Consider the following 14,496-nt stretch of genomic DNA (forward strand, 5'->3'; position numbering starts at 1 on the left):
TAACAACTGGCACGTGAAGAAAATATTATTTACACTTTAGAGATGTGAAAACCGAGGCTCAAAGAAGGGAAAGAACTCCCCCAAGGTTATGCTGTAAATAAGTGGCAGCAGTGGGGTCTGTCTGCTCTGAAAATCCACTCTCTTTACACCACAGCCTGGGATGGAGGGGTGGGGGGCATCATTTGACCTCTTGGGGTTCATCAAACCAGGGAAGGGATGGAATCAGAAAGCAATGCAACTAAATGGAGGTAAGTCTCTTGCTCCCTCTGTGACTGCTCCTTGCTCAAGGTCACTCTGTCTCAGACAATGATATTAATACTGAGTGTTCATATGTTATAAACATCTACAGGTTATAAATGTCTATGTTATAAATAACATGAACGTATTTATCACATATGTATATGTGTCAGGCTCTATGCAAACTGCTTAGCTAGCATTATCCCAACAAAAACTTGACAAGAACCCTGGAAGAGAGGTGCCGTGATCATGCCCCCACCACTCCCGCAGAGGGGAAACTGACACTCACACCCTCATCTACAGGAAGAGAGGCTGTACCAAGCTGGCTCCCAAGCCCACAGTCCCTGCCTCTATGAAATACACCTTGAACATCTACAAGGAATGGTTTACCCTGGGTCTCAAGGTCATTAAGTGTTCAACTACTCCTGTGGTCCATGTAGCTTTTCCTAGAGCCTGAACCCCACTGATCCCCCTGCTCAGGCTCTTCATGTGCTCCTGGAATTCCCTGGCAGGAAGGAGGCAATCTTTGTTTCAGTTGACTGTGTTTCATATATTCATCCACCCGTCCATCCATCCATCCAACCAACAAACATGTATTAGTACTTACTGTGTGCCATGCCTTACTATGGGCTGGGACTATGCAGATCAAAAAGGTCTGGCCCTGGGGAACCCGCAGGCCAGTACTGTTTCCTGCCCACCAAGGCTATGGGTGACAATGCAGAGACCAATTAGACATACCCAGTGACTGTCAAAGTTCGGTAGCCTGAGGGCATGCCAGAAAATCTGTATTTTTTCCACCTCTGGTAAAGTCTGGAGCAGAGGCATCCAGTTGATGGGAAAAGGAATTAGCTCAGCTGTTGCTTATCCCGCAGGAACATCGACAATGAGGAGACAGCTTGCAGAGTCTGGGCAACGTCATCATGGTTGGATTTCCCCTGCAGGCAGCTTGCTGAGATTTTTCTAGAGGCAGATTGTCGCAGCTTCTCCATCTGCATCAGCTCAGGAGGCATCTCTCAACATCTTGCCCTTCCTGTTGACGCTGCTGCCAGTGGGCTGGCTGTAAGGCAAGTACTGCCCTCCTGAAGAAGCTACTATAACTCTGCCTCTGTACGCCAGGCTCTTCGTAGGCGATGTCACCACTCCCCACAATGACCCTGGAATGTAGGGGCTGTTGTCCCCATTTTACAGGTGGAAACATTGAGGCTCACTGAGGGAGGACACTCAGCCCAAGATCAGACAGCCAGGCAGTGGAGCACCGGGCCAGGAGCCCAGGTCCCTCTGATGCAAACCTGTATCTTCTGCATTATTTCATGGCCCTGCCTGCAGGTAAGCACTATACTAAATGGTAATGTCTTCTAAGTTTATGATTCTTTTGCTTGTGGGGATTAAGGAGGTCTGAGTACTTCAGAGAGGCACAGAGAGGAAACATGAGAGACCGTGAAATACAGCTCTCAGCTTACATAAAGATAGTATCTAAAAGCTGGGAATCTGGAATCCATTTGCCTAGTTAATGTGGTGGTTGGATTTCCAGACTGGCCCACAAAATCCCATTTGACCCTTAAAGACTTGGAGGATTGCTAGCTGTATTTCAGTTACACTGAGCTGTCACTTATAATCCTGTTGAATCAAGAAACACATTTCAAGATTTCACTCATGATACCAGCGACATGTCTCTCTTCTTCAATGCCCCGCACCCGCAAGCCACAGCCTCAGAGTTCCTCCAAAAAGGCAAGGATGAGGCTTGATTCCTTTATCCTGAAGGTAAAGACCCCTCTGCGTACTGGTGAACACGCCACATCTGTCTAAGACAGTGCTTAATGCACAGCAGATTCTCAGGACATGTTGTCTGGAGAAAAAAAAAGACAGGAAGTGAGGAGTGCGGAGGATGGTGGGCAGGAGGGAAAGGGAGAAATCAGGACGGGAAAGAGTGATAGATAGACAGGAAGGCAATAGTTTCAGTCATTGTGGGTGTTTTCAGGGCAGATTCTGCAGGTAAGCTGGCCAGATGTGCCTGGGCTGTACTTGGTCTCCACCCACATAATTTTGCTTCCAGCTGGCTGGCCTGTCTCAAAGACAAAGAGTTCTTCAGCGGCAGGGAAGGTGGTCCTGGCTGCCCTTCATCAGGGCACCTACGCTGTTAGACCAGCAGCTCCCCCAGGCCCTGGCTGCCAGTGTGGGGCTGTGAGGGCTGATGCTTGTGCCTCACAAATGCCTCCCCATCCTGGGTGTCCATTTGCCCTTTCCTGATGGAAGAGACTTTGTCCGGCAGACAGGCATTGCTGGGTGTTGCCATGGTGATGGCTATGATGTCACTCAAGAGTAAATCAAATTGCAAGTCTCACGGTAGAACAGCTCTACATTGGGAGGGTGGTTAGGAAGGAGGAAGGGGAGTCACAGGGTTGGTCTGCGCTGTGTCAGTCTCCCACCTCTCTCGCTACTTGGTCACCTGAGATGAGGCTCGTTGGTTCATTCTTTCATGCCAATCATTTTTGGAGCACCTACTATGGACTAAGCGCTGTGCTAGGTACTGGGGATGGACGTGCAGATATAGTGATGTGGTGCCTGTGTGTCTGCACAGTTTAGTCTGGCGGGAGGGACAGGCACATAAGAAATCACACCATAACCTGTCACCACCATTGTGATTAGTTTGCTCTGGCTGCCATAACAAAGTCCCCCTGACTGGGTGGCTTAAACAACAGAAACTTCTGTTCTCACAATTCTGGAGGCTAGAAGTCCAAGATCAAGGTGTCAGCAGGATTCATTTCTCCTATGGCCTCTTTTTGGCTTGTGGATGACTGTCTTTTCCCTGTGTCTTCACACGGTTTTCTGTCTAAATTTTCTGTTCTCATAAGGACACCGATCTTATTGGATTAGGGCCCACCCTAATGACCTCATTTTAACATAATTACCTCTTTAAAGATCCTATGTCCGAGGGGGAGGGTAGAGCTTGTGCTTGGCGTGCACGAAGACCTGGGTTCAATCCCCAGCACTGCCATTAAAAAGAATAATGATACTAACCACTGTATAAAATAGACAAACAGCAAGTTTCTACTGTAGAGCACAGGGAACTGTATTCAATATCTGGTAGTGACCTATAATGAAAAAGAATATGAAAAGGAATGTATTATGTACACGTGTGACTGAAACATTATGCGGTACACCAGAAACTGATGCAACATGGTAAACTAACTATATACTTCAGTAAAAAAAAAACAAAAATCCAAAAACAAAACCAAAATAATAAACAAACAATCCTAATTTCCTGTCCCCCCAAAAATGATTGAAAACCAAATATTCTTTAAAAAAAAAAACCCCAAAACTAAGAGTGACTCAATAACTTAAGAAAAAAAGACTCTGTGTCCAAATATAGTCAGACTGTGACGTACTGGGAGGTGAGGACTTCCGCGTGTGAATTTCAGCCCATCACAGGAAGTTGGGAGACTATGTAAGAGAGCTTCCAAGCTAGCGGACTGGAAGAGGGGAAAGGAACTTCTTCCTGATGAACTGCCATTTCAATAGAGACTTGGAGGACTAGAAGGAGTTTTCCAGGAAGGGAGGGGGAAGATGAGATGAACTTCTAGGCAGAGGAAACAGATGTGTAAGGGCCAAGAGCTGGGAAGTCTCCTGATGAATTCTAGGAATTAAAAGAAGACCAGTGTGGCTGGCATAGAGTGAATGGTGTAAGAGGTAGGCGGATGCCAGATCACACAGCACCTTGCAGGCAATGGTAAAAATCTGGACTTTTTTCTATGAGCAATGGGAAGCAACTAATGGGTTTTAAGCAGAAGAGCAACTTGATCAGAATCTTTGGAAAGACAGCTCTTCCAATGGTTTTGGAGGGATACCCAGAGGCTACCAGAGGGAGTGAGTAGGGAACTTCAGAATTCTCCGTGGTCCTCTGGTCACCACCAAACGTCCTGACAGTTGTCTGAAGACACAACCATTTGAAGGCCAAGATATCCCCCCGAGAGTTTCTTCTCACCCTTTCTTCAGTCTGGCTAGTTGTTTGAGGACACCCATTCTGGAGCCTACTTCATTCTACAGCTCTGATAGAGAGTTAGAATTGCTCTGAGTGTGAAACTGATGGACCCTTCAACATCTTCTGAAGGCGATGTGTTTGATGACATAGGATGCCTGTGTTTTGCCTGCCAGGCCCTGTCCCTCCTTTTTGTGGTAGAAGCTCTGATGCTCCTTTTGTGAGTGATCCTTCCTTCACCATGGGCAGGTCTGGTGGAGCTGTCAATCAAGATGTCCTGCCCATCACCCAGCCAAGAGATGGACACAGGACCCAGGATTGCTCCCAGAATCTGAGTCTAAAGGAGAGTAACATGAAGACAGTGGCAGGTGAACATGATTCACCCACAGGGGCCTGGCAGGGATTATGTTTTGGTTTCCTGCCCCATGGATTCTTGGTTTCTCATTCTTCCTGAGAACTAGTTTGTGTGTTTGTTTCACTTTTTTCTTCAATCTGTAAGCTTTCCCACATCTTCCCAGTAAATTTCATTGCCTGAGTGAGCCAGTGCCTTTTTGTTGCATGCACTCAGATCCCTAACATCAGTCTTGGCTGCTGAAATCTGACATGGTGGCATGAAGAAGCTTGGACTCAGGAAAAGCCTCTTTTCCAACTGTCCTTTGTGGGGGGCATTAAACATGCTCCCTTAAGACAACTCAGAGGCACCACGTGGCTTTCTCCCTTGCAGTGTCTTGATCACATGAGGGTGAGTCAAATTTCCCAGCTTGCTTTGGATTTCTTTTTTTTTTTTTAAACGGGCATATGGGACTACCTCCCAAGCTTTAATTTTTTAATTTTAATTTTATGTTTTAAGGAAAACAATGGTTTTTATTTTTTTTTAACACCTTTATTATGGTATGATTCCTGTACAGTAAACTACACATATTTCAGGTGTACAATTTGATAAATTTTGATAGATGTGTATACCAATGAAACCACCACCACAGTCAAGATAGCTAACATTTCCATAATTTCCCAAAAGGTACAAATTTTGAATTCTCAAATTATCCCTTCCCACCCCTTTTACCTACTGGTAACCATAAGTTGCTCTCTATGTCTATGAATCTGTCTCTCTTTTGTAGATAAGTTCATTTGTGTGCTTTTTTTTTTTAGATTCCATGTATAAACAACGTCATATGGTACTTTTCTTTCTCTTTCTGACTTACTTCACTTAGAATGACAATCTCCAGGTCCATCCATATTGCTGCAAATGACATTATTTTCATCTTTTTAATGGCTGAGTAGTATTCCATTATATATTTATATATTTATATAATATATATATATTCCATTATATATATATATATATATATCACATCTTCTTTATCTAGTCATATGTTGATGGACATTTGGATTGTTTCCATGTCTTGGCTATTGTAAATAGTGCTGCTATGAACATTGAGGTACATGTGTCTTTTTGAATTATATTTTCCTCCAGATATATGCCCAGGAATGGGATTGCTGGATCATATGATAAGCCTATTTTTAATTTTTTGAGGAATCTCCATATTGTCCTCCATAGTGGCTGCAACAATTTACATTCCCACCAACAATGTAGGAGGGTTCTTTTTTCTCCATTAACTTCTTGTCTTTGTCCGTTCTAGGTTGACACGGAGGCCATTGCTGTGAGGGAGGGTTCCTGGATTCTGCATGACAGCATCAAATGCTGCAAAGAAATGGCGCTTCAAATAGTGGGAAAATGAGAAAGCTACTGGTGGCCCTCCTGATGGCAGCCCCAGCAGAGCAGTAGGCCAAAGTCACTGCTGGAGATGCAGGGAAGCGTTGGTGGAGAAGACCTTGCTGGCTGTGTGACTTTGAGCAAATTCCTTGGATACTCAGTTTCTTTACTTGCCAAATTGAGAGAAATGTTAAGCCTACCGCTTCAAGGTTGTTGAGAGAATTAATTCAGCACATAGAGGTCAGAGTTTTCAGGAATTTGGTCCACATATCACTGCTGAAACATTAGATCATGTCAGTTGGTACCCAAATAAGCCAATTCTCTTTGTAACAGTTGTGCGTTTATGTGTGCGGACATCGACGTGAATGGTGAGCACCCCACAGCTGCAATTCTGTGGATGTTATTCTTCAGGACAAGGCCAAGTTAAAAGCTAGTCACTTTAAAGAAAAATTATCAAGTAAATAATAGGACAGATAAGAAAAGGGTGCGGCCATCAGACAAAGGCAGCTTTGGACATGGCGCTTACAGAGGGAATATCAGGAAGATGGATGTTGCTGGTGAGGGTGGCAGGGCAAAGGGAAGCAAGGCTGAGCTGGGCTGGATCTGGGCCCAGGAGGGTCAGAGATCTTGCAGAATATTCTCCCTCGGGCCTTGGTGAGGAGGTGTCTGAAGCTTCCCCTGAGCTGGCCTGGACGGGATCTCTGTGTACCTCCCGATGTCCTAGGTGTGGTTGTGGTACCTGCTGTATCTTGGGAAGATGAACTCTCGTCCCCTACCCCTGGGGATGAGCTGTGCTGTGGCCGCAGGGGCAGATGAGAGTGGCCTCCATCTCTCCTCCATCTGCTTCTGGGCTGATTCCTTGCTAAATTCCCTCTCTCCAGTCAGGCATCGGTGGGAGCCATGGGTTTGGGGATCAGATAGGGCTAGGTTTAAATCCTGTCTCTGCCATTCACTGGCTTTGAAACCTTAGGTAAATTCCCTCCTGCTCTGAGCTTTGGTTTCCTCATCTGTAAAATGAGAGTGATACAATTTTGTTTTTTGAAAATGTGTTCTCTACTGAATTCCCAAAAAGATTTGGAACAGCAGCAGGTAGAGGTTATAATGGCCTGGTGACTCATGCAGCTGCTGCGAGGACAGATGGGATGCCCTGCACGGGCACCCAGCACAGGGCTCTATAAATATGCGGGTCTTTACCGTCTCATATAAGGCCCAACTCACCCCCAGGCCTCAGTGTGTCTACCCGTGGGAGGGATCGGCTGTGGGAAAGTTGGGTGGGACCCTCTCCAAGATTCCACCTGGCTCAAGCACACCCTCTTCTCCGTGCCAGGCTTTGTTCCGTTCTGAAAAAAGCTGGCAGGCAGGATGGGTTTTGTGCATCTTTCCATTCTGCTTTCTCTCCCATCTGTCTCAGGGAAGCAGGTTTAGAATCAGAGAGACCTGTATTGGAAGCTCAACTCTATCACTAGCAGCCAGGTGACTTTCAATCTCTATATGCCTCCATTTCCTCATCTATCAAGTGGGAATAAAAATAAGGACTTCGTATGGGTTCTTATAAGGAGGAAATAAGATGAGGAATGTGAAAAGGCCCAAGAGGGTTCCCAGATCATAGCAGGTGGCCCTGAGACTCTTATCCCTTCCCTTCCCAGCAGGAACTCAGGATCTCGTGTTCCGAAAATACATCCCATGACCTCAATTACCCCGCAATGACAACCCCAGCTCCTTCCCCTCCCCTCTCTGTCTGTTTGTCTCTCTCTGCTGTGGATCCTGCACAAGGTGACTGAAGGCAAGAAACCACTCATATGTGTGTTTAGGGCTCTTGGCTGGGAGTGGAACTGGGGCGAGGGGCAGCTGGCTGAGTGACAGCAGCCTGGGGGGAGGGCCTTGGCATGGGCGAGGGAACACAGTTAGCACTGACGAGGCCCGGGGTTCCCTCTCCATATGGGCCCACATGGGCCACTGCATTCCACTTAATAAACACTGATGAGCAGGGTTTGAGCAGGGCACCGGCCCAAGGTGGGTGAGTGGAAGACGCAGGGATGGGCCCCAAAGCAACAACGGCAGTAACAATAGCCACCACTGCCCAAGAGCTTAGCCTGGTTGTTCTAAGAGTTTTCTGTGCATTACTTTATTTAACCCTGATCTTTGCTCTTGGAGAGTTCATACTATACTTGTAGTGACCTATAATGAAAAAGGATGTGAAAAGCAATATATGGTTGTATATGGATGACTGAAACATGATGCTCTACACCAGAAATGGACACAACGTTGGAAACTGACTGTATTTAAAAAAAAACTGAATAAAAAGAGTTGATACTGATGTTAATGATGATTCTAACTTCCATTATCTAGTACTTACCCTGCTCCAGGCACTGGGTTGAGCACTGTCCACGTATTTTCTCTTATTCCCCAGCAACCCTGTGAGGCAGATAGCATTTTACAGGTGAGGGAACTGAGGCTCCTGTAAGTTCCCAGTGCTGGATCAGTGCTTCTCACGCTTTTGTGTACACATAGAACAGCTGAGACCTTGCTCCATTCCAGGTTATTCTGATCCAGAAGGTCTGGAGTAGGGCCTGAGATTCTGTGTTTCTAACTGGCTCTGGGAGATGCCGATGCAGCCGTTCGTCAGCCCACACTGGAGGTGGGAGGTACTAGATCACCCAGCTGCAGAGCGGCTGATCTGGGATCTGAAGACACACCGTCACAAGCTAAATCGAGCATGGGACCAACTTTAAACAGCACATAAGGACAGTGAAAAGAGAAAGGGACACTTTCTCTTTTTATAATTGAAGTATAGTCAGTTTCCAATGTTGTGTCAGTTTCTGGTGTACAGCATAGTGTTTCAGTCATCCATATACATACACACATTCCTTTTCATATTCTTCTTCATTGTAGGTTACTATCAGATATTGAATATAGTTCCCTGTGCTGTACAGTAGAAACTTGTTATTCACCCATTTTATATATAGTAGTTAATATCTGCACATCTCAAACTCCCAGTTTATCCCTTCCCACCCACTTCCCCCACTGGTAACCATAAGTTTGTTTTCTATGTCTGTGAATCTGTTTCTGTTTTGTAAATAAGTTCACTTGTGTCTTTTTTTATTCCATATGGAAGTGATATGATATGGTATTTTTCTTTCTCTTTCTGGCTTACTTCACTTAGAATGATCATCTCCAGATCCATCCGTGTTGCTACAAATGACATTATTTTATTCTTTTTTATGGCTGAGTAGTATTCCATTGTAGAAATATATCACAATTTCTTTATCCAGTCATCTGTCAATGGATATTTAGGTTGTTTCCATGTCTTAGCTACTGTAAATAGTGCTGCTATGAACATTGAGGTGCATGTATCGTTTTGAATTGGAGTTTTCTCCGAATATATGCCCAGGAGTACAATTGCTGGATCATAAGGTAAGTCTATTTTTAGTGTTTTAAAGAGTCTCCATACTGTTTTCCATAATGGCTGCACCAAACTGCATTCCCACCAACAGTATGAGGGTTCAAGAAAGGGACTGTTTCTGAGGGATGAAGGAAAGCTGCGTGGAGGAGGCAGTCTGAGTAGGACCACAGAGGTGGAAGGGAAGGGGCATCCCAGGTTCAGGGAACCCATGAACAAGAACACCGAACAGGAAGAGAGTGGACTGTGTTTGAGGGATACCAGAGCATATGGCATGTTCTGAACTGAATTGTATCCCTCCAGATTCGTGTTGAAGTCCTAATACCTAGTACTTCGGAACGTGACCTTGTATGTGGAAAATAGGATTGTTGCAGACGTGATTGGTTAAAATGAGTTCCTATCGAAGTAGAGTGGGCCTCTAATCCAATATGACCCATGTCCTTACAGAAAGGACATGTGTCTTGCCTCTTAGAGAGAGCAACATACATACAGAGCTAAGGCATAAACTGAAGTATTTCTAAGAACTGATTCAAGTTTATCTCCTTACCTGAGGTCATTGGGGAAGAAATGGATCAAGAATTGGAAGGTATTGTGAGTTCTGCTATGTGTCAAAGACTGTGCTAGGCACTCTCCATGCGTAATTTCATCTTCACTGCACTCTTAGAAGGGAAATCTTGCAATCTTCACTGCACAGAGGATAAGACTGAGGGTCAGAGGGTTTAGGTTACTTGCCCAAGAACCCACAGATAAGAAATAGCACAGCAGACATCAAAACCCAGTGGTCTAACTTCTGCCATCCCTTCCACTATCACAGAACACCTAGTGATGGAAGAGATGACCCAGAGCCTGGCCACCATTCGAGGGAGGAAATGAATCCAAGATCAGAAGGTTGGCAAAGAGATCTGCCTGCAGAATTCTTACCATCTGAAATAACAGTATCCTTATTTTTTGAACTACTTTAGTTGGACCGTCTGTTGTTTGCAACCAAAAGCATCCTAACAGAATCAACCATTTAAAATGGGCCAGGTCCTTAGGTCTAAGATATATTGCAAGAGCTGCATGCCAAGAGGAGCTAATATGCAGTACTCTTGTCTCCCCACCCACATTCTGAACCCACTGAGAAATAAGAACCACAGAAAGGCAGATGGAGCCCCCAAACATCACCTTTGCTAAAGATAAAGCTGCTATTAGAGAACATGGCTCTGTCTGTAGGGAAGTGGGCTGCCTTATGTCACACCCAGAATAGGCAGACTCGCCCACCTGGCAGTAGGCAGCGTTGGGCCACGGCAGGGACTGGAAGAACCAAGCAGAACCTGACTTCCCGTGGGCAGCTCTCTCCCAAGAGAGGGGGGAGGAAGATGCTGGGCTCCTGTTGCTAATTTTCATATCCCAGAGTCACCAGTGAGCCAGGTCACTCAGTGGGGAGGGCGTGTGAGAGAGTCTAGCCAGTGTTGCTTCTAGACGACTCATCAAGAGTGGGGAAGAAATTTTTTTCCAGGAGGGTAAAATTGAAAGAAAGAGAGAGAGAGAAGGCAAGAAAGCAGAATAATTGTGTATTTTGAATATATTTTTGTTTAAAAAAATGGAAGAAGAAAACCCCTACATGTGTGTATGTGTTTGTCTAAGCACAGACAGGCATGGAAACATATACGGCAAGGTTCCCCCAAGGGCTGAGGGTGGAGGAGGGAGGGAAAGAAGATAAAGGATGTTTAAGGGGATAAGAGGGCAACGAGGTATAAGGTTCTTGCCCACTAGGAGTTGCCAGTCCTGCAGGGAAGCTCAGACGACGTTCGGGATCCCATCCGGAAAATTAGATAGTGTTATGGGTTCAGGTTGGAACTGGATCGTGCAGACTGTTCTTGGGAGATTGAAGAAGTCAGAGGAGGGTTCATGAAGGAGATGAACACTGATTGGAAGGTTAAGAGTGCAGACCAAGTGGTTCTCAAAGAGTGGTCCCCAGACCAGCAGGGTCCATATCACCTGGAAACTTGTTAGAAATACAAATTCTTGGGCCCCACCCTAGATCTACTGCATCAGAAACTTGGAGGATGTTATAACCAGCTCTCCGGGTAACCCTGATGCTTGCTAAAATGTAGAACGACTGATGTAGAAGATGCAGCTTCGGGTCAGATCACCTGAGTTTAATCCTGGCTCTGGTTCTTAGGATCTCTGGCCTTGGGTAGCTCAAAAAAACTTCAGAGAGTCTCAAGTTCCTTGTTGAGGAAAATAGGAATATTGTCCTGTCTTGCACAATGATAATTACTAGGTATATACAGGCACCATTTTTGATAATGAGGTCCAGAGTTGAAGAGTCACAACCTCTGGCCTCAAGAAGCTAGCAGTCAGTGGAATGTACTAAGAGCAAATATTTATTGGCTTAATTGTGCCAATTAAGTTGAGTGCTTTACATGTATTATCTCATTTAGATCTCCCAACACGCCTACGAGGTAAGAACAATGATTATCCTTCTTTCCAGATGAGGCTGAGTGACCAGGAAAAATGCACATGGCCACTGTGTGGATAGGGGAGCCAAACAGGTTGTCTGACTTCAGAGCCCAAGGGAGAGAGATCTCCAAGTGGCTGAACAAGCAGGAAGTAAGACCAGTGTGGGACCCCCTTCCCAGAGAGGAGAGATCAGAGCTGAGAGAGGGGCTCCAAGTAGAGGTGAGGGCAGTTTTATCAGGACCCCCTCCATGGCCACTTACGTGTGGAGATAATTTTGTCCACAATTCCACACCTACTTCCGATTTCAAAGGGTCTACGTTTCAAAGCTTTAAAGCTTTTGGCTGAAGATCATTGCCAGAATTCTAGACCAAGTAGCAGGTATTCTGTTCCTTGCTCTCCAGAAAAGTGAAAACAGGAAAGAAAGAACTGAGTCGTGGAGAACATGCAACAATACAGCTGCAGCATTTCAGGGCTAATGGCATAAAAGCATCCTCACACCAAAGCATCACCGCCATATTGAATTTTTGGTTGTGTTTAACTTTGGTTAATCTCTGCTTGCCCTTTCCCATCTCTACTACCCCTTGCTGGGTTTGTTATCTGCTCTTCTCTGACCTGTTCTGTGTCCCCAGAGGCCAACCACTGCAAAGCCCATCAGTCAGCTGCCACTGGCCTCTGGCTTCCTGATGGACACACCAAGAGGAGATCGGAAGGCAGGAAGAAAGAGAGATGGGGTCTCTGTCCTGCCCGCTTCTTCCTGCCTGGCTACGGGGTGTCTCCTAGTGCTTTTCTCTGTGACTACAAACCCTGTAGAGCGTCCTCTTCCGTGGTCCCAGCTCTCACCAGCAGCTAGCCTCTTCCTTTGTCCTTTGAGGTCTGGAATGACGGTAACTTTCTGCTATTGCTGGCTCCTCACCGTCCTCCATAGCTTCCCTTAACCCTCCCCACAGCTCATAAACAGCCACTTCCTTACAGTCTCTTTCTGGTACAACTTTTGAGCATTCCATCTGTTTCCTGAGTAAGACCTTGCTGACACAGACACCAACACCAGTAACGGCTAGCATCGATGGGGTACTTACCACATGTGTGACCTTATTCCAAAAGCGTTACATGCTTTAACTCATTTAAACCTTCCTGGGTGTTAGGTGCTATTAGGCATTATTCTTAAATGAATGCTAGTTACCTTTGGCCAATGAACTTCAGGCATGGTCCCAGATGAAAGAAACAGAGTGGTAAGTCAAACAGAAGCTCTTGGAATGGTGTCTGACTTTTATGACTCATCTTGCAGATGCCGGGTGCCTCTGTCAGTGACAGCCTCTCATTGGGGTCTATTTTTCCTCCCCAAGCTCTTTGGGTATTGGAACTCTTTCCTGTGCTCCTGGGTCCCTCCAAGCACCCAGCACAGGCTGAGAGGCCAGCAGCAGATGCTCCGTGAGCTCCTGCGGACTGATTGATCGGCTGATACTGTGTGGCTGAATGAGTAGATGCTTTCAGAGCAGCTGCTGCCAGGGGAAAATTCCAAGTGCAAAATATTATTATTAATTATCACGATTGCTCTTTCGGCTGCAGGCACTGTGTCTGCTTAGAGGAAAGAGATAAGGCATCCTTGCCAAAGTCAAAAGACTGATTAATGCTGGTGGATTTTTGTCCTCTGAGAGGAGGCTACAGAACGTTATGGTTTTGTTTTTAATGACTTCTAGACTAAGTTAAAAAAAAAAAACAGCGATGCCTGGATTTGAAGCCTGGCTAGGCTTAAGACCGTGTGACCTTGGGTGAATTATTTAACCTCTCTATGCCTCAGAGTCTTCACTGATTAAATGAGAAGTTAGGACTAGGTTATGTCTAAGATCCCTCCTAGTAGTTCTCCAAAGATGCTGGGCAGTGCAACACCAAGGCCCCAGCTGACTGGCTCTCTGCGCTCATCCATCCCTTGTCCTGCTAATGGCGTAAACTCAAATGCCAATGCCTCTTGCCTTTTGGGTTCCTTTGGGTGTCAGAGTTGAATGTGTTCTCCTTTTGCTGCTGTGAGAGTCATGGGCATAGTGGGGAGAAGCGACAGACCGACAGAGTCTCTTTTTCCTCCTCCTCCCTCTTCCTCCTTCTCTTTCCCATCCTCCTTCAGGGTCACAATAGGATCAAGAACAAGAATGGCGATGACAGCCACCAGTTCCCACGGCGGGAGGCTTTGCTTGGTGCCCAATCATCGTTATCAGCGCTTTCTGGGAATTAATCCTTTTTATCCTCCGTAACACCTCAGTGAGGGAAATGCTGTTATTACGCTTTCTTTGCTGATGAAGAAATAAAGGCACAAGACTTTTGAGTCTCCTCCGTGAGGTCACACAGCTGGAAGTAGCACCCACCCTCAGAGCTGGAAGGACCCCATCAGGCCCACTGTGGCTCAACCTGCCTGCCCCTGGGAACCCCTGGGGAGCTTGAAAAATGCTGTTGCCTGGGTCCTACCCAAAGGTTCTGAGTTTGGGGTGCAGCTGAGTTTTTTTTTAATCTCCCCAGATGACTCTAACATGTGGCAAAATTCAAGAACCACTAATTTCACCTAATTATCTATTTTGCAGATGAGGGAATTGAGGCTCAAAGAAGGGAGGCAGATTCACTTGAGTTGCTCTGGTATGTGTGCCCCCACCCCCATATCCCTCAGGTAGGGGTACAGGGGAAGTGATGCTGGAGCTTGAAGAGCTGATCCTGCACTATGTGGCCCTGTCTCAGCCC

General features: G+C 45.9%; 1 long non-coding RNA gene across 1 annotated transcript; it reads left to right on the top strand.

Annotated features, from left to right (window-relative positions):
- The first annotated feature begins 2,630 nt into the window (after window positions 1-2,630).
- Window positions 2,631-11,879, top strand: LOC140700962 (uncharacterized). Its single transcript, XR_012079726.1, has 3 exons — window positions 2,631-2,761; window positions 10,142-10,215; window positions 11,804-11,879. It is a non-coding gene; the product is annotated as an uncharacterized lncRNA (long non-coding RNA).
- The last annotated feature ends 2,617 nt before the right edge of the window (window positions 11,880-14,496 follow it).

The sequence above is a fragment of the Vicugna pacos genome, chromosome 13 (genome assembly GCF_048564905.1).
Source record: "Vicugna pacos chromosome 13, VicPac4, whole genome shotgun sequence".
NCBI classification, from domain to species: domain Eukaryota; kingdom Metazoa; phylum Chordata; class Mammalia; order Artiodactyla; family Camelidae; genus Vicugna; species Vicugna pacos.